This window comes from Astatotilapia calliptera, chromosome 6, assembly GCF_964374335.1.
Source record: "Astatotilapia calliptera chromosome 6, fAstCal68.1, whole genome shotgun sequence".
In the NCBI taxonomy this organism is placed as follows: domain Eukaryota; kingdom Metazoa; phylum Chordata; class Actinopteri; order Cichliformes; family Cichlidae; genus Astatotilapia; species Astatotilapia calliptera.
The window spans coordinates 14,775,228-14,795,409 of record NC_137427.1 but is presented as its reverse complement, the minus strand read 5'-3'; the positions used below and the strand labels follow the sequence as shown (position 1 = coordinate 14,795,409).

General features: G+C 38.8%; 1 protein-coding gene across 1 annotated transcript in view; it reads right to left on the bottom strand.

The window, feature by feature from the left end:
• Nucleotides 1–18,288, bottom strand: part of LOC113023967 (inactive rhomboid protein 2) — a 36,774-nt gene extending 18,486 nt beyond the window's left edge. The window contains exon 1 of the mRNA XM_026170473.2: nucleotides 18,111–18,288. The gene's annotated coding sequence lies outside the window, so the exon portion shown is untranslated. The remainder of the gene's footprint in view (nucleotides 1–18,110) is intronic.
• Nucleotides 18,289–20,182: the final 1,894 nt, after the last annotated feature.

Sequence of the window (20,182 nt, the reverse complement as noted above, 5' to 3'; positions counted from 1 at the left end):
AGTTCTTGCATGGCCAGCATACTCACCGGACATGTCACCCATTGAGCATGTTCGGGATTTGCTTGACCGGCGTATACGACAGCGTGTACCAGTTCCCACGAATATCCAACAACCTCGCACAGCCATTGAAGTGGAGTGGACCAACATTCCACAGGCCACAATTGACAATCTGATAGACTCCATGCGACGATGTGTTGCACTGCATGAGGCAAATGGTGGTCACACCAGATACTGACCGGTTCTGGGTCCCCAGACCCCTAATAGTGCAAAAAACTGCACATTCCAGGGTGGCCTTTTGTTGTGGGCAGTCTGAGGTACACCTGTGCACTACTCATGATGTCAGATCAGCATCCTGATGTGGCACACCTGTGAGGTGGGATGGATTATCTCAATATAGCAGATGTGCCCACTACCACACATTTGGACTGATTTGTGACCACTGTTTGGGAGGGATGGTTATATTGTGTATCTGGAATGAATTTTAGGTCTCTACGTCCATCCCATGGGGAATGGGAGCAAAAACAAAAGTGTTGCGTTTATATTTTTGTTCAGTGTATATCTTTTCTGGAAATATACAACATCATGAATGAGTTATTTATCAAAAACAACTGAATGCGAAAAAAGAAATGGAAATACAGCACTAGTGAAAAGTTTGGACAATTAAATACCTAAATATTTTAACTAAGTGATGCAAAAATGATGTAATTATGAGACCACAGGCAGCCCTGCTCATTGATTTTTAAACAGTTAGAGGGATAGCTCCACCACACAAGAAAATCAGTCATACTGTGACTCTGCTCAATAAGGAGACTCTAAAAGAATTAAAGATCTTTGACTTCGAATGAAAAAGCAGCTGATAAACAATGATGTCACATAACGATGATCAATAGTCTCCGTTAATCATGATACATTCGAGGTGGTGAGTAATCGCTATTGTTTTCTCAGCTTATTTTATTGATTGAATGTAATAATGGTGATCTAATAGCTTAAGCTTCTCCTACTAATGCATGCATTAAAGAATAAAACAAATACCTGTATTTATATTTTTATAATGCAATTGCAATTTTGTCAGTTGTAAGAGCAGCACACACAGCTAAATAATTAGAAACTTGATATTTTCAAATCAATGCACTTTAGTTAATTTTCAAGTTCTAAAATGTCAATCTCAGTTTTATATGTAAAAACAAACAAAACAAACTACAATTAACACTTTTTTACAATTTAAATAATGTGAATTAAGACTAAGCAATAGCAATATAAAGTTTTCAATCATGCAGTGCTGTTTCTGCCAGTCTCAAAGTGAATCATTTCTGATTTCTGACTTTAGTTCAGACAAAAACAAACAAACGTGAAAGTCACTTTGAGCTGCCGCTTCAACCATTTACACTACTTACAGTTTCTGTTAATGTAAGCTGTGGAGATTATGTGCTTATATCAATAAAGCTCCACACCACACTGTAGAAAAATACTCAAAGGACCAACAGGATGACTCCTTTTAATATCACTTTGTCTCACTGTCAGTGTTTACTAACAACAAATCGTATTTATTGAATTGCATTGCGCGGATGACACAAATGACATATCCTCAACTTCGTTAGCCAAGTTGATGGAACGGAGCTGGTGAAATAGGACTCATTATTGTCTACACAGGGACTGAATTATACCGTCAAACTTACTTATCTTTGTCTCCCTGTCTTTACAAATCTCAGTTAATGGTGTAGCAAGCAGCCAGTCTATTCCTGGAGCTCAGAGTGTTTCACATAGCATTACACAGTGCATTTCCAGAGAAATTCAAGGCATTGCAGACATAAAACACCACACTGAACATAATGTCATTTTGCTTGGCTTGGCCAAAACATCCATTATGTCATTATGGTGTTCAGAGCCCTGAATGCTGTCCTGGAGTTGTGGTTTATAAAATCAATGCGAGTCCCTGAGTGTCTGGGACAGGAACGGCTGCAACATGGAAACCTGACACCAGCTCGGCCTAGTTTCCACTACAGAGCTGAGGAATGGCTGCGCAGGGCTAACCATAGTGTAGGCAACACTTACTCTGTCCACATACAAACAAAAAACACCATTTCTAAAATACCTTTATGTTATTACGAGTGTACATTTCAACACGGATCTCAATTAGGTGTGCTAAATATTTGAAGCTTAGACAGAATGCCTGGTTCAGCCCTCCAGAGACAGAAGAGGTTACTGGCAATCCAGCCTCTGGTTCAGTAGAGTAGTGGGCAGGGGCTGGAAATCACTCAGATAATGAAATAGCTAGGAATTTAGCTAATGGATGGAGTACTCGGGTCTAACCAAGTTTATCAATGTATGCAGGCAGTTGTTAGGGTCCATACTAGAAAACATATGGGTACAGATTGTAGAAGGATAACAGCGACATATAAAGAATAGAAACACAAGAATTGTATTAATTTTTGCAATGTTTCCCCCCCACATACACTTTACTTGCTGCCAAGGTAATAATAACTGTTATCCAATTAATTTTTGTGTTTATTTTTACTCCATTTGTATTTTTTTAAATCTGAAACTATCACTCACCCTTCACAGTCATTTTGAAAGCTCACTTGACAACATTTTTTGAACCCTGGACCTTTCACACAGAGAGAGCAGATTTACTTGAACTTCAATTATAATGATGTGTCTCTGTGATATAAAAATAGTGATATAAAAACAAACAAATACACAAAAAACCAAAATGAAAAAACGAAACAGAAACCAAGGATTTGTTTCCTAAGCGTCCTTTAAGCCACTTCAGTGGGACTTTAAGCCACGTCAGCCTTAGACTAGTCTAACTCTAATACAAGTATAATGCATTATCCACCACTTTATGTTGCAACTCTACATGCATTATTTTACAATTGAGCATCATTTTAAGCTAATTTAACAAAGATGTATTTTAGCTTCTGTTATGATAACAGAACATAACACAGCCGTGTCAATTGTTAAGAAATGTTGGTATGACAGCTGAAATCAACAGCAAGAAAAGGATCCTGGCATCCAACTTTTCAAGTTGGTCAATTTTTTTTTTTTTAAAGAAATTTGGAAAACAAAGAAAACAAGTCCGGATCCTGTTCAACAAAATGTCAAAAGGCATTCTTGTTTGTTCTTCTGCTGTAACTTCATGCAAATGCAAACAGATTGCCAGCATGTTGTCATCAGTCTGAATGAGTCTTTGTCAATGAGCACAACTCGAGGGGACTTGACCCAACTGGCTGCCAGCTGGTTCTATTCTGCCTTTATTCCCATAGAAAAGGAAGGTTAATGAGCATGAAAGTAAAAGTCAAATGTGAAGATCTATCTATGAAGACATCAACCAATATGCCATTTTTGATGGTTTATCAAAATTTATTTTAACTGGTGTATTACTAGAAACAGATTGGTTAACACCATGGTTATTGTGCTCTCTGCCTGTCAGAGAGCACCAGGAACGCTAACAAAGTCATATGAATGAGACCATGTGAGAAAAAAAAAAGATCATATATGAAACTAATTTAGTCACGTTATGAAACCCTATGATCTTCTCTAGCTGTGTGAAAGCCTTTACCTCAACCAGAAGTAGAGATGGCACGATACCACTTTTTTATGTCCGATACCGATACCGATATCATAAATTTGGATATCTGCCGATACCGATATGAATCCGATATAGTGTTTTTTAATCAACAAAACTGTTTTTTAAATATCTTGCTGCATTTTGTATAAGTTCATACTCAAGTTTAAAACAACAACTACACTAAAGCTATTCTGTTATACCTGTATGCAAAAAAAAATATTTCATAGTACAGCAATACTGATCAATCTAATAAACTTAAACCTACACCATCCTCCCTATTCTGGTATTTTAAAGAGTACTTAGCATAAATATTAAGCAACCTAACTAATAGGGTTCCAACTCCCAGCAACAACAAAAATAAAAAAATAAAAAAATAGGGAACCACCCCTCACGCTCCACCTCATGATGCTTAATCGCCGTAATCAACCTTAATTTGATGCAGTGTGAAAAAAAAATGCACAGAAATCAATTATTTTTCAAGAAATATTAAATAGATTCAACATCTTTCTTCAACAAAATTGCAGACTGCACAGATGGTACCTTCCCAAAGGAAAAAGTACTATAGCTTACTAGGGTATATATTAGACTTAATAGTTACTATATACAATAATGGACTTCTATTCATTTTGCATCAAATTAAAACTTTGGCTGTCAGATAATTATTTATTAAAAGCTAGACATTTTAAATGAGAATAAGAAAGAAAAGTATGTCTTTGTGCCCCCTTTTCCCTGTTAATGCCCTATCGGCCCCCCTGGCTAAACTTTGCTAGATCCGCCCCTGCACAGTTACCAGCCGTCAGCTACGTAGAAAAAGATCCTCGAGTAGAAAGTAATATTAAATACATTCTAACAACAGCTTATCAAGCTTAAATGTGCTGCTGTTGTTCAGCCGCTGGTTTCCTCTTTCTGGTGCAAAGTGGGCCAAAAGCAAACAAGAGACACGGACTCGCGACAGAAAAGCCGATCAGCTGATCGTTAAGCAGTTTCATGATTGAAGTAGCAGCAAGAAGAGGCAGTCGCTCCATATATCGTTTGTTAAGCTTAACGCAGGAATGCTTTACAAACATTCAGAGATGGACTTACACACTTGCTTTACTTCTCTCGGGGATAACTTTGTCGGAGATGAAATGCCGGGTTGCTAGCGAAGCTCCAAATGCTATCCAGACCACCGACAGGTCCCGCATGCCACAGCCGCTCTATCACGTGATGCATACTGCTCCGACGTGCTAACCTGAGGTGAGTTACGGTGTGTTGCAAGTTTTGTGAGGTGCTTTCGTGATATTTAATGGATCGGATTACATTTTTTATTTTTCTCCGATATCCGATCCAGTAATTTAGGTCAGTATCGGACCGATACCGATACGTAATATCGGATCGGTCCATCTCTAACCAGAAGCAATGACATCAGAGCATATTTTCTAAAGCACCGAGAAGCCTCCCTTTCAAATCCATGTGCATTCCTTCTTTCATGTTGCAGATATGTTTCTATAAAAACTGAAACAGTGATACAAATCAAAAGCCAGCTGTTCAGGTTGGAACTGAATAAGAAACAAGTAAGATGTAAGATAAAACTGTTTGCTTCCACAGAACAACAAGAATAAACCACAAGAAAGACAACTGGAGGGGGAGTAGATTCGCTGAGGAAAGGACAATGACCACAATGACATAATCAGCAGTTTGTCACATGATATGGAAAGTACTGACACATCTTTGCCTCTCTAGGGTCTAATAATTCAATGCCTCACCTAACTGCTCCCTACTTGACCATTGACCAGCAGGGATGAATGTGCATGTGAGTGATGTCACATGGTCCTCTGAAGGGGTGTCATCATGGTTCAGTTTCCCCCAGTGTAAGGCCTGTCCTCCGCGTATTCTTGGTACACTGTCTAGTTTTAGCAACATGTATGGGCTGCAGACGCACACAAGGCACACTCTCTCTACCTGTTAAACCTCATTCACAGCATCTTAATGCATGTGCAATCCTCCAGGTAAGTAAATCCCAAAAGGATGATTCTCTTCATCTGGACGTAGCGTTTTCAGTGGGAGAAACATTTTGTCAGTCATCCAAGTGACTTCTTCATTCTCAGCTGACTGCAGGTTTCCCCAACCTTATAAACACTACATTTGCACAATGACTGAACGTAGCCCACTGAGTAAACTATAGGCTGTGAGGTCAGTTTCTTGATCATTAATATGCAAATTGTCACGACCATTGATCAACAACCACTGATCAAACCCACTGATCTCATTCATGGTCCACATGAGGAAAGATGATGAGTTTCATTTTATGCCACACTCGCTTTGCACAGCAACTTAGCGATTCCACTGATCTCAGTGATCAACAATGGTCACCAATCAGCAATAGCTGGCAAGTCAAATTGATATTTAACCAGAGTTCCCCACCAATGATCAGAACAAACAAACAAAATCAAAAAAACTAAACAGAAACCAAGGATTGGTTTCCTAAGCGTCCAATGGGACTTTAAGCCACTTGACTCTTAGACTAGTCTAATACTAATAAGTCATACTGGTTATTACTTAAATAAATAAAAAATATAATTCATCATCTACCAATTTATGTTGCAACTCTATCAGTACTAGATTTATATTCATTTGAATTAACCTCACTATGGTTTCATGTTGACATCCATGGCACATATGCATGCAAAGACTCTTGCAACACAGAACTGTCTGGCCACACACGCAAGTTTATGTCATTACCCCTGCACTGAAAATGAAATGCATGAGTCATCTATTATCATGACCATCATAAGAAAACCGAAAGAGCCAGTATCTGTCTGTTATTCTGATTACAAATTAGACCTTAATAGAACTGGTGAAGGTGAAAGTGGGATGGAAGGCAAGCATTTTTTTAATATAGGAGGGGACTGAAAAATAACTACAGGACAAAAGACAGAAGTTAAGAGTCAGGTTAAATATTATTAATGAATGCCATTTTAGCTGCTCAGGCTATATCTGTCCACTTATAGTTACTATTACACAACGCTCTCACGTGGAGTCTACGTTCTCTCTCTGGAAGTGAGAAATAAACTCCCACTGTGTGCTCTCTCACCAGTGTTGTGTTTTCTGTATTTGGGCCATGCAGCATCCACCTCAGTCCCATTCTCTGACCTGGCAGCAATTCTGTAGTATCATTTACTGGAAATCACACAGGGGGGTTGACAGGATGATCGGACTATGGCAAAGACCCAAAAACCTAGACTGCACTACTGGTACAGATAAGAGAGGGAGAAAGAGAGCAAACTGCTGACCTTCTAGTTAAGGCATTGCCCACGCTGGATCCAGTGTCTCAAATTACTATGCATCACAAAGGCTGTGGTTCCCACCACACTAAAGTCAGCCTCAGGAGATTTTCAGGTACTTCTTCCTGATTTTGAGGTTTGGAGGTGACCCAAAAGTCAAACCCGAAACCCATGCTTGCAAACCTGTTAGCATTCTCAATGTGCTGTAAGTAGGAGTTAGTTCAACTTCATCTGCTCCTGTGAGTCTATTGCTGTAATTTGGGAGCTCATCAGCTAGTCTGCTGACTTCGAATGGAATTATACTTGGTTTTGGATGTGCAACAGGACAGCTGTGCATAATAGTCCTTCCAATTACACTATTTCAAGTCTGCTCAAGTCTCCCTGAAAGATGCATGTGTGTGCATGCACTTACATCCCCTGATGACTGTGAACATATGGAAACACGTTTTAACAAGCTAATAAAAACCCAAATTATTGCAAGATGGAAAATGCAACATTGCTATTGCTCTCTATGAAGATTGTGTACTTATATAAAAATTATGTTTAGGTAACTGCACTTGGCCAACAAGAGGACAACAAAAGGGAAACATTAGTCTATGTATAATATAAAATATAAAACCACAAAAACAAAATATCTACTACGTGTTTTGGCAGCAACTCAGTGTGTATTTTTGGCATATCTGAAGCAGGGGAATGGTTGGAAAAACAAAATCGATTCTGTGTGCCTCCACAGCAGTAAAAACAATGTTCTTGGTGTTTACTGTGTGGAGAAAAAGCAGAAGCTTGCTGAACTGGGTTGACTTCAATGTTGCAAGTACCAAGCCCAGAATTTTTTTTCTACATTTCCATTTTAAGCATTCTAACCAGAGGAACTTAGTAGTAGTTGCACAAGCCTTACATTTGCTTCATGGATGCACATAGTGAGTACTGACAGCAGCAGGAGTTACCAGAGTGCCATGCCACTACATCCAATCAAGTAGTGGAGCTATGAGCTAAAGACAAATGTGAAATCTGAGTTGACTGCTGGCTCCTGACTGCAGACAGCTTGATAATGTTATCTGCACAATAGGCAGACTGTAATGAATATGTGTCATCACTGCTCAGATCGACTGTGCAAGGCATATATCATTTGACTGAATTGTATTCCACTCAAAGACTCAGCCTTGTGAGTTATTGGCCAATAAATCCTCCAAATGTCTCTGATCATACAGTTCAGTGATATCTACCAGGTGTGCAAAATGGTTTTAAAAGGCGTGTCATAGTCTCCATGTCCACAGGTCTGCTCAAGTCCATTTGGGTCCAAGAAACAAACAGAACAGAACAAAGATCGTAAAGCTTCATCCTGACCTCTATGTGTCTGATTTTTTATTTTATTTTTTTTGCAACCATGTGGACTTGTGTGTAGAGATAATTCAATACAGACAATGCACCAGCAATTAAACCTGACTTTACTTGAATATAACAGGACTGATTACTCAGCCGCAGTAGCTGACTTTTGTTAAGTAAGGTAACCAAGCATAAGAGCATGGCAATAATCAGAAGACGGCTTTCAATCACCAATTCCTCCAAGTGTTCTTGGTTGCCCCCAGAATAAGGAATAAAGCACCGTATGAATGTGTGAATGTAGCCTGAACTAAAGAAGAATAGAATAGAATAGAATAGAATTCAACTTTATTGTCATTGCACATGCACAGGTACAGGGCAACGAAATGCAGTTTGCATCCATCCAGAAGTGCTTAGTGATATAGATATATTACAATATATATTAGCAATAATATAGATATGTAAGTATATTACAGAAATGGGTCTATTATGTTATAATGTACACGGTATGAAGTATGTTGTGAATATTCTATAACTATAAGTATGTACAGGCTGTAGTGAGTACAAGCTATGTACAGGATATGGACAGGATATAAATATGAAAAACTATACAGAATATGAAATAAATAACTTTACAGGAATCTGAGATATACAGCTATACAGAAATGGGAACTATGCAAGTTGTAAACAGTTGTAGGATTAAAAAATATCGTATGTACAGAATGATTGTTTACACAGAGCTATACAGTAGTGCAGTTAAGGTAAGTGAGGGTGTGGATAATTTCTACAGAGGCTATATAAAGTGCTAGTGGTTGTGAGTGGTGGTTCACTTCATGTTATTATTGTGTGTTTGAGGGTACAGTTGTCCATTGTGTGTGTGTGTGTGTATGTTCAGTCCATGAGTTAACGTGGGTCAGATGTCAGGAGGCAGAGTTCAGGAGTCTGACAGCTGTGGGGAAGAAGCTGTTCCAGTACCTGGTGGTCTTAGTCCGGAGGCTCCTGTAGCGCCTCCCAGAGGGCAGGAGGGTGAAGAGTCCATGTGATGGGTGACTGGGGTCTCTGATGATTTTCCCAGCCCTTTTCAGACACCGCTTCCTGTAGATGTCTTTTATGGCAGGAAGTGGTGCTCCGGCGATGCGCTGGGCAGTTTTCACGACCCTCTGCAACGCCTTCCGGTCCGAGGCAGAGCAGTTCCCGTACCAGACTGTTATACAGTTGGTCAGGATGCTCTCGATGGTGCAGCGATAGAAGTTCACCAGGATGTCTGAGGACAGGTGGTTCTTCCTCAGAGTCCTCAAGAAGAAGAGGCGCTGGTGAGCCTTCTCGAAGGCTCGAAGTACTAACTATACTACTAGTCTTTTTCCCCATCTCTGCCTTCACTATATTTGGACTAATGGTGCTTACACGGCAAGTTCCAATTTAAGGCAGGAAAAACTCTAAGCACGATAGTGGAGGAGTGATTATTCTCAGAAAAGTATTTAACTTTTAGCTAACTTTTAACTCTTAAAAAAAAAAAAATCTTGATAATAGCCTTGAGTGAGCCAGTGATCATGTCACATGGTTGAGCTTCCAACATGAGTTAAGACCTAAGATGCACAATTACGCTTTACTTTTTGTCATAAAGACTTGTGAATTTACTTCTCTGTTACTTCTATTATATAAAGACACTGTTTTTTTTTAAATTACAAACCCTACTCCAAAACTGCCTTATATGCTTTACATTGAGTCATTTTATGATTTGCACTTATATTGTCAAATTAGCATGCAGAAGAAACAGCTGCTGTTCCCAGCACTGACTTGGAGGCTAAATGAGGAACTAACCCACATTACTGCCTCATAAGTTCTTTTTTAACATCAAGCCTTACACATGCACGTAAAACTTGACAGGCACGCATGCAAAAAGCAATTCTACTGTTCTACTTAAACACATTTGTCTTCAGAATACTTGCAAATAAACAGGAGTGCACTGGTGCAAAACTGTTCACTGAAATGTGAGCTCTTACAGTTTGCTAATGAACAGTCCTTAACCTCTGCAACATGCCACACACATCAGAAAAGAATAAATATGCATGGACACAAATCTAAAATCCATAATTTCACACATGCAAGAACTAAAAGGCTTAGAACAAGTGTGAATCATATTATGAGACATCGGTACAATGAGGAGTGAGAAATGAATAATAACGCAAACTGTAATTTATTTCATTATTAAGCTGAGAACAGCTTTGAGGGTTGAACTCAAAGAAGAAAAAAAGAAAAAAGTTCACACCCTCGCACAGACTACGTCTCACATCATCATTAAGAGCGTGGACAACTCTGCCAAGTGCCAATTTGTATGTGGGACTTGTCTACACCAACACTGCAAGCCTGGACTGTAACATTAACATTGTGTATTTATGCTGGCTGTAGCTCTAAATGAAAACAGGGTAAAAAAGATAATTACATGCCGATAGAAAACGACGCACACTACATCTGAATCTTATGTTATTACATTAGCTGATATGGTGCAATCAGACATCATCCAACATTTCTACATACACATTGACGGCGCAAAAGAACAACTGTTTGCCTGGTGGTAGCTGCAATTAGGCGTCGGGCTGGTTTGTTTCAGCACAATTTCATGTTTTTCATTGGTAAAAACCAGCAACTGGGGTTGTCATGACTGAGCTGAATAAAGTTAAGGCACAGGGTCTCTGTTGCCTTACTTAACAGAAGTATAAACATTTTTCTGTCATTTCTAGGCTTTTTTTATTTATTTATTTTAGGTTTTAGCAAATTAAACCTCAATTTTAAAGTTTAGACATCTGGTGAATGTCCATTGGGGCATGGCCAAAACCTCTTTTGGGTTTAACCTGGGGTTCAGCATCTTGCCTAATGATAATTCAACACATGGACAGGAGGAGCCAAGGATCAATCCACTGATTGGTATATGACCCGCTTGACCACCTGAGCCATATGTGATGGCTCAGACAGAACAGTGTGTATGAAATCAGTTAACTAGAATATGTGGCTAGATAGTTAGAAAAACATTCATGTGCTGTCCAAGTGTTACCTCAGGCCTGGTGTCTAAACCAGACAATAATCTGACCGTCAAGAAATGGTACAGTGGTATATATATTCATCATCTGTTATTATTAGTATTATTTCATCAGGTCAGAACAGTTCTTCACTTCTCAGAAAGAGACTGACTCACTGGCTGACCTTTATCAGTCCAAACTTTGCCTTCTAATTCTCACATTTAATGGTTTCCATTCAACATTTTATGGCAAATACAGGGGTGTTATTACTTCAGCCCTTTAACTTCTGAAAGCTGAGGCAACTGGAAGGAGAAATGGGACAAAGTTTTGTCTGTTAAAGGTGCTGAACATCAACGGCAGCAGTCATATTCTTTACTCCACTCAGTTACACAATCAGCACATCTATACTGCTGGGCAGATGTATGCAAACATGACTCTAAACAACACGCTATTTGGGATTAGATTCCTAAATTCACAGCCACATATTTATATAGACTTGTTATAGTCTATATAGAGTGTTTTTAAATATTCTTCCAAACAATCAAGAATCCAAAGTAAAGGACTCATAAAAAAAAGAACATGCTGCTTATGAAAATATATTTCCATCCTATCTAGGCTTGTTAATGGAGCCTTTGTGTCTGGTCAAACAGAGATGGCAAAGAAACACCGTGCTGTAAACGAATGACTAGACACGATAACGAAAGGACTGTGAAAAAGACTCACAACAACCTGGCAAGCAGCCAGCAGCATACCTTAAAGCAACCCCCGGGCCTCGGACCGGTCCGTGAGTCGTTTGGTACCGGGCCGCGAGAGTTGAGGCTCAGGTGTGAAATGTATAGTTTTCAGGGTTTTTAATCGGTTTTCAGCGTTATTTTGTTATCGTTTTTATCGTTAACTCGGTTTTCCTGGGTCTTTTCACGTGTGTTATGAATAAATCTTTTTTTTCGGTACCGGTACTAGTTTTATTTTGTTGTATTTATCCGCGACACCTTAAAGGCCGGTCCGTGAAAATATTGTCGGGCATAAACCGGTCCGTGGCCCAAAAAAGGTTGGGGACCGCTGCCTTAAAGGTTTTATAATATGTGACAGCGTGAATATTAATATAGAAACAAACAACTACATGCTAGAAGGAATATAGTAGATTACAGCATCCTTAGCAAAGAATGAAGTCATAATCTTGCAGTGCATGCTGCAATCTATCCTCATCATTATCGAGTTTTGTTTATGTCCCGCAGCACGTACATGTCTGTGGATGGGAGAAGATATAAATGTAGCAAGAGAGTGACCTCCCAAACTCCACTGTTAAAGCCAGAATCCAGTCCAGAGTATTCAGTCATGTGGAATAAGACAGGGAAAAGTGCAGTCTGTGCAAAACCCTTAAAAAAAATTTAAATAAAAATAAAGAGTGGGAAAGAAAATTAAGTAGAACAAAATAAAAGGGACCTCAGTAAATCACTTAATGGAATGAAGACAAATAAAATAAGCTTACTAAATGTAACCAAAAAAGGAGAAGCACCGAAAGAGTCAGATGGCATTAAAGTGGCTCAGCATAGTGGATGGTGCACACCCAGTGCTTCTGAATGTCTAATAAATGCACCTGTCAAAATAAAAAGGAGTACTCTGCTTTAACAAAAACCTTTAATGTAATGTTAAAGCAGAGGACTCTTTTGAAGTGAGATTCTCTTGGCTTTTTTTTATAGAAGAGGTCTGATTGTTACTGTTGCTAGGTGTGTAGGGTTAAAACTCATCATGACTGAGCCGACAGTCATTATGCCAGCAGGCACAACAGTTGAGTGCTACTGAAGGCGTAGGAGAGTGTGCGAGTTTCAGTGGTGTCTGTACGTCTCCAAAGAGTGAGAGCAACAATCAAAACTGCCCCCTCATTCTTCGCTTCCAACCACAATACCTCTTGATGATGACTGGCTCTAAACAAAACCTTAAATCTTTACTAATACCATTACATTTCTTTGGCTGACGATGATAGCACTTTGGTGGCTAAAACAGATCAATGGTTCCATTTCAGATCCATTAGAAGATGATAAGCACGTTTGAGAAGCACCTTGACTGTGACCTAACCCATCTAAAACGCTGCACCTTTTCCAAGAGTCTTCATGCCCAAACTTGCATACCAGCAAGCTTTGCAATGCTGCAGCTACAGCCTTGGCCCACGCCATGAGTTCCTTACAATCCTTAACATGAATAGCTAATCTTACACAAAACAACACATGACACATGTGAATGTTGAAACGCGACACTCAGAAAACTGCTAGCGTAAGGCTTTTGCCAGATAAATTCCTCTCAGCTAGCCCAGCTTGCCTTTTTTTTTAAAAAAAAAAGCGAAACAGATGAAGCAGTCGCAAATCTGCTGCTGCAGTGCCAGAGACAGAATATGAGTGAGGACATTTTGTCTCCCCTCCGAAACTGGCATGAAATGTGGAAGGAAATGAGCTTTTCAATGCCGCAATAAATATGCAAAGTGGACATGGACTCCTCTGCACTTTGAAGACTTCTACATTATCAACAAAAAGCTTTTTTGCAGATTTACGCGTCTTTGGATTTCAAAGCATTCCTAGAATGTTCCCATATTTTCAGATAAAATGTCATGCATTGTGGAATGAGGTTTGGCATGGAGGAAAAAAAATCCCAGCATATGAGCCAGTAGCTTGATACTCCCGTAACTTAAGTGGGTGGGTTTTTTTTGTTTGTTTGGGTTTTTTTTTTTTTTTTAAAGGGGCTTACCATTTTCTGGGTGTGTTCTTAGCTGAAAACAGATAACATCATGGAAGACCCCCAAAAAACAAAAGGACAAGCTGAGGGCTTTCCATACTTACCACTATAAATGCATGGAAATGAATGGTATCTTTTCCAGCCTTTGTTGTTGAGAGAAAAAGAGGACTGTGGTTTGACAAATGGGGAAGTAACAAAAAATGAAAACTTAAACCTCTGAGCAGATGTATCTGACAATCACAGTTTCACATGAAAAGAAACCCCGTAAGGTTCAACGGAGGTAGAACCTAACAGCTTGTTTCCATCTAAAGACGATATCTCATTTTCTAACTGAACTATTTCTAAAAGTTAAAACTTCCGACACTGCTCAGTCACGCTAAAAGAAGAAGTTACTTTTCATTGCTCCCTTGTCACAAAGAAGTTAATTTGGCAGAGCTGGCAGAGTTTTTGTGTCTCTGGCTGAAACCAAACAGACAAAACTGAACCAAGAAAACTTTTGAGATTAGACCATCCACAACACGAGGACAGTTATTAAAATGCCACTGCGTAGTTTGGATTACTCGCTGTGGAAACAGGTTAAGGTTAGTTGGTTTGACAGTGATCCTTGTCTGAAGTGTTAAAACATGTTATTTTCAGGGCTGGAGTATATGCCACCCAACATAGGATCAATACGTCATCAATTAAGAACCTTTAAAATCAGTTTGACAAACAAGTAAAAGCAGAACACGCAGATAACGCATATCCCATAACGTCCAACAAAACCGTGTACTTTTTGAGAAGTAAAGCTAAGCAGATTAATGGCATGACTTCTGAAGGTAAAATAAACGAATTTGCTGACCTTTGACTTGTTAAACTTGAGCTTAGATCCTTTTGTGTTATTGCTGATTGATAAAAACGGGGACATGTGACATTTTTGGCTTTTTTCTGTGGGAGGCTGTCAAACAAGTAAGATGAACTTTCTGAATGAAACTAGGCTACAGTTTTCTTTTGTAAAGAGGTGACAAATGTGAAACTGGTGCAAACATCACATGACTCCAACCACACAGAAACAGCTGTTTGCTAGCCATTACATGGAAACACCGTGCCTTCTGTGCCTGTTTATGTGCCAGTGAATTTCCTCTTTTTTCTGAATTTCCTTCATGATTGCATAAAGTTAGTAGAAAGTTAATGTAATAAGCATATACCGCAATAATTCTCTTTTTATTTCATGTTGTACACAGAGATGCAGAGATAATACAGGTTTCAGTTTCATCCTGTGATGTCAGTGAGGCTGGGGTGAGCAATATAACATAATGATTTCATTACATGACTTTAAAGTCAAACTGTGTGATGATGTGATACTTATTGCAGTGATCATTTTGATCATATCACCCACCTCCCTCCCACATATCAGGGGTGGGTGACAATGACGCTACACTAAATTTCAATTTTAAAATTAGCTCCTGAAGTAACCGTGATGCTTCGAACTACTTGCAAACCATCATTAAACAAATATGCAGTAAGAGGCGGTGAAAGAGAAGACCTCCACTGAGTATAACTAAAGTATATCTGCAACACTTTTTTGTCTCGACATTAATCAACATGTGCTTGATATGTGTTTGCGTCTACACGGCTTTCTGCCTCCAACCAGTGAATCAGAGAAGGTTCAATGCTCTTTTTAGTAACAAAAACAGAGTAGACAACTCTCTACAAGAGCGATGTCAAACACGTAGCCCTCCAGAAGGTCCAGTTCAGCACCATGGATGGCTCTGCATTGTGTTCAGTCATTAATTATGTCATGTTTTTCAGTAAAACTGATATTTCTGTCGTAGTGTTGGTGCCTGGATTACTATAAAGAAGTAACAAAGTATTTTTGGATCTAGACACATTATTTGAAACATAAAGACATAAAATGCTATTGTTCAATATTTACAAATCCACTATATGTGAAGATTTTGTGCCTGTATAGCTCCACTGTGTACATATCATAGTAAAAATGTATTGACAGTAAATGAATGTGTCAAAACCTGAGATCTATTATTTAAAGCTGCCTCTTTTTTCCCCCCATTGATGTTCCTGTACTTCTTTACAATGTTCTCAAAGAAATTTAGAGGGATATGTTTCCTCCCCCCCCCCCCCCCATATAGGTTATTAAATTATAGCTTTAGCCCACTTGAGATCACACTGAGCTTTGTGTGTCCTATGGTAACCCAGGACTTAATTCCAGGAAGTAGGTTTAACAAACAACTCTGAATTTGTTAACCATAAGTTAATGGAAAACCCACGTTTTCTGTTCTAGAGAGTTAACTTAAACTCTGAGTTAGTAACCAAGGTAACAGACTCTGCGAACTAAATCTGCTCACTGGCAGATTTTTGTCAACATAGTCTAAGTTTCTCTCTGACTCCTCCCCTCCTGCTGCACCCGAATCAGCTGACTGACCCTCCGATTCATTTTCTCATTCGTAACGTTCTTTAAAATATTTAACTGATCGCTTTTACAATACTTCAGTTGTCAGTCTATATGGACAGAGAAAGCAATTACATAGCAGATTTATGATCAGCTCAGAATAAATTGCCTCCATGTTTCTAAGTATGTGACTCTATGGACAGTACTGCAGCTGTCAGCCAGTTTCCCTCCACTGTAAATATTTTTGGACTGTAACAATCACTCTTTAAAAACAACCTTATCTGTCAAAGCTTTAGAATAACTTACTGGTTAAGGATTATTTATTTGTTGTGCTGTTTTTGGTCACACGGATGGAAAAAAAAAGTTTGTCATACTCAAAGATGATTGATCTGTGATTAGCCTTTCTGAAAGTTCTCAAAGGTTCTCAAGTCTATTCTTAAAAAGTTTTTTGAACATGCTTCCTGTAATACGACCCTGCTCTACAGTGCATAAGGAGGGAAACAAACAAAACACAGGAAGTCCTAAAAACTGTGGTTCCTTTAATGGGCACATCCAGCTGGCTCCAGCAGAGCGTCCCAAAAGACTCCCACATTAACATGTCCAACTGTACAGCATTAAAAACCATGCTTACTGCGAGGTATAAAGCCTGTTTTGGCCTCTACTGACAGTTTCCCACCTAAACACAAAACCATAGTGTTTTTTTTTCTCTTTTAAACATGTCCAACTGAATGCTGGAGTTAAAGGTGTAGCCACTTTAAATGACAGGTGTCCCAACACAGGAAACTGAAGCTGGCTGCTGTCTGGCAGGCTTTGGGTCAACAAACTGAACCTCTGAGTGTTTGTGCAAACTGTCCAGAAAGTTTCTGCTTCTCTGTGCGTGAAATTGTAGAGTTTTGTTAGTCTGGCGGCAGCAGATTTGCAAGTCTGTGGTACAGTTAATAGATGCAGATTGCTAACCAAGCCCGCTAGCTAGAGGATACCGCAACATGCCACTATCTCTCCCAAATATGGTCACATGTGGCTTCAAAAGATTAACACAGCTTAATGCTGAGCCTTCAAAAAGACTCCAAACCAGTGTGCAACGTCTTTTATATACAGTCTTTGGTTTTAACTTTAAGTACACTGACACTTGAACGCAACTATTCCTACCTGTTGTGACTTGGTTAACTTCTAATCAGCATTTCAATAACTCACCGCCCTGCCTCTGTTTTGGTAAAAACTAACAAATGGAAACACACATTTTCAAAATCAGCAGTGACACACAAATGGTTTCACGTTAGTTGTGTCATACTTTCATGTGAAACCGTCCGTTCCTGTCATTCCGGGGAAACATGGTGTGTCAAACCCACCTCTTACCTTCCACGAAAAATAAATGGGAGGGGTGTAAGGCTTACGGCAAATTCAATTTTTCGGCACACGGCGACTACGATTAACTTTAGAGGGAGAACATGAGAAAATCCAAGAGGATTGATTGCATTCATATGCACTTGTCCCAACAGGCAGAGCAACAAAGGGCTTGCCGAGGCGTGCTTTCAGCCGCTACTCTAACATTAGATGTAAACGACCGTTGGAAGCTAACGCCGACACTGGAAATGTCATTATTAGCAGTGCTGTTTGTTCCTGTTTAAACGCTTTGACTCATCTAGGATCGCATACAAAAAAACAGTAAATATTACAGCATTAGTACACCTTATACTGAGCTATTAGGTGCTTTCATATTAAAAGCGTATTAATAATGACCGTTGACCCCCGACCCTAAGTTAAGTTTTAGCGATTGCAGCGTCACAAAAACAAATAAAAGAGCTGTAGAGTGCTATTCCACTCACCTCCAGGAAGAAATGCCTAGATTATAATTCATTAGCAGAGAGAATATATCCGAAATGCAACGATACTGTGGGTTAGTGTCCAACAGCGTGTCACTACTTCCCTCTTTCTGCTTCCAACATCCTTGAAGAAACCAGGGGCGGAGCTAGGACCCCCCGACACGGGCCTGAAAGAACAGGAGCCCGAGAAGCAGGGGCGGTGTCAGTATATGTGTTCTTGTCAAAGTCTCCACATACACAAAAACTAACCGAAATAATACTGGTTCCTTAAAAATGGAAATTAGTTTTACTCCTTGTAACTTTGGTCAATGTACCAATTCTTTTGCATGTGTTTCTTGAGGCTGGGATGTTATGAAGTTCAGCCTGTGTCATAGTTTCTTTTCTGAACTTCTTAAATTTTGAAACATAGTCACATAGAGATGGAGAGGACATGCTAACTCCACACAGAAAAAAGCCCCAGTCAGATGGTGGATGTGAATTCATGACCTTCTTGTTGTGAGGCAACTATCTATGTAGCTGTCCCTAATGAAATGACAGCTTAAATAAGAGTTTTGATATTTACTGGTATAGAAAAAGGTATTCCCTCCTACAAAAAAGAAAAAATAGCTTCCATTTATGCTTATTGTATTTACTTTACAAGGGAGTTGGGATGATGTCATTCAAATCAAATACATTTTTCTTGTTCTTCACATGATTACTGCCAAACCATTAAACGTCACACTGTGTGTGTGTGCATATTTAATGTTTGTCCCATACAAACATACCTTTTAGCTTACATTTAGAGCTTGTTGTGATACAATCACCATTTGGTGGCAGAGGGTGACAAAGATCATTTACTTGATCAGAAATAAATATAGTGGTGCTCACATGCAGCCATGAATATCATAGTGTTTTGAAACCTGATGTGAGTAGCAAGGTTTAAATCAACTGAATTCTCAATAATCCTCCTAACTCTTAGACTGACCATTATTTACAAAATGAACTTCAAGGTTAATTTACATACATCGACCCCTGCAGGCCATTAAAAGAATACAGGTTTAATGTATTTCTGAATTAGCTTCACTTTTTATAACCAGAAAATACATCCATCTCTTACATGTGCATCATAATAATGGATGTTATAATATAGCTTATTATATAAATAGACATAAATCTATTTATCATAAAGTAAAAAATAATAAATAACTAAAGCTTTGAAATAAATATTTTGGAGTGCAATAGCACCCTAACCGTAGCCAAAATACCAAATAAGAAATACATAATAGTGGATACATAACAGTGGGCTACAAGCAGAATTTAGAAACACTTATAAAACTTTTAGTACATTAAAACTGTACTTCAGTAAAGTACTCAGAATAGAGTAATTGTAAAATTACATTATTACTGCAGCTGTCCATTGCCCCCTCACCACACTCATATGCATAGAGGTCATTTACTCCAACTCCTACACAAATATGCAGCATGCTTCATTGCACTGTCTGGTAGCTTATTCATTAGCAAACAAGCTGCTTATTCTACATTACAATCCTGTGATTTTAATAGCAATGTGTGTACATTACTTTGTACCCATTCAAAAATCAGTCTTAAGGAGTAGTGAACTACATTTTGCAGTAGTTGCTTTGTATTTGGACCAAAGTCATATTTGCATAGTAATTCAACAAGTTCAAAGACTAGTTTACTACTGAAATATTTCTCATTACTATGTAATTTGTTAACCATTAACAGATCAAGCTGTTGCCAATTTCAAAGTAGTAAGGAGTAATTCTGCAGCTGACGCACCTGCATTTCTGGATGTGTCTGATCAGTTTTATTTTATTATTTTGCAATGATGTTAAATTTTCGTTCGTGTAAACTGTAAATGTTTTTCCATGTAGGTTTGCAGTACTTCAGGTACTCGTGTAACATTGCCTACTATATAGCTCGAAAAACATTCCTTTCAACACTTAGGGAAAAATAATATATAGAAACCAAAAGATCAGTGTGAATACAGAATTTGCCTCTAAAGCAAAGTTAAGCTTCTTATTCTCCCAAAATATTTCTGCAAATACTTGCGAATATTCATTTAAAGGAACTCC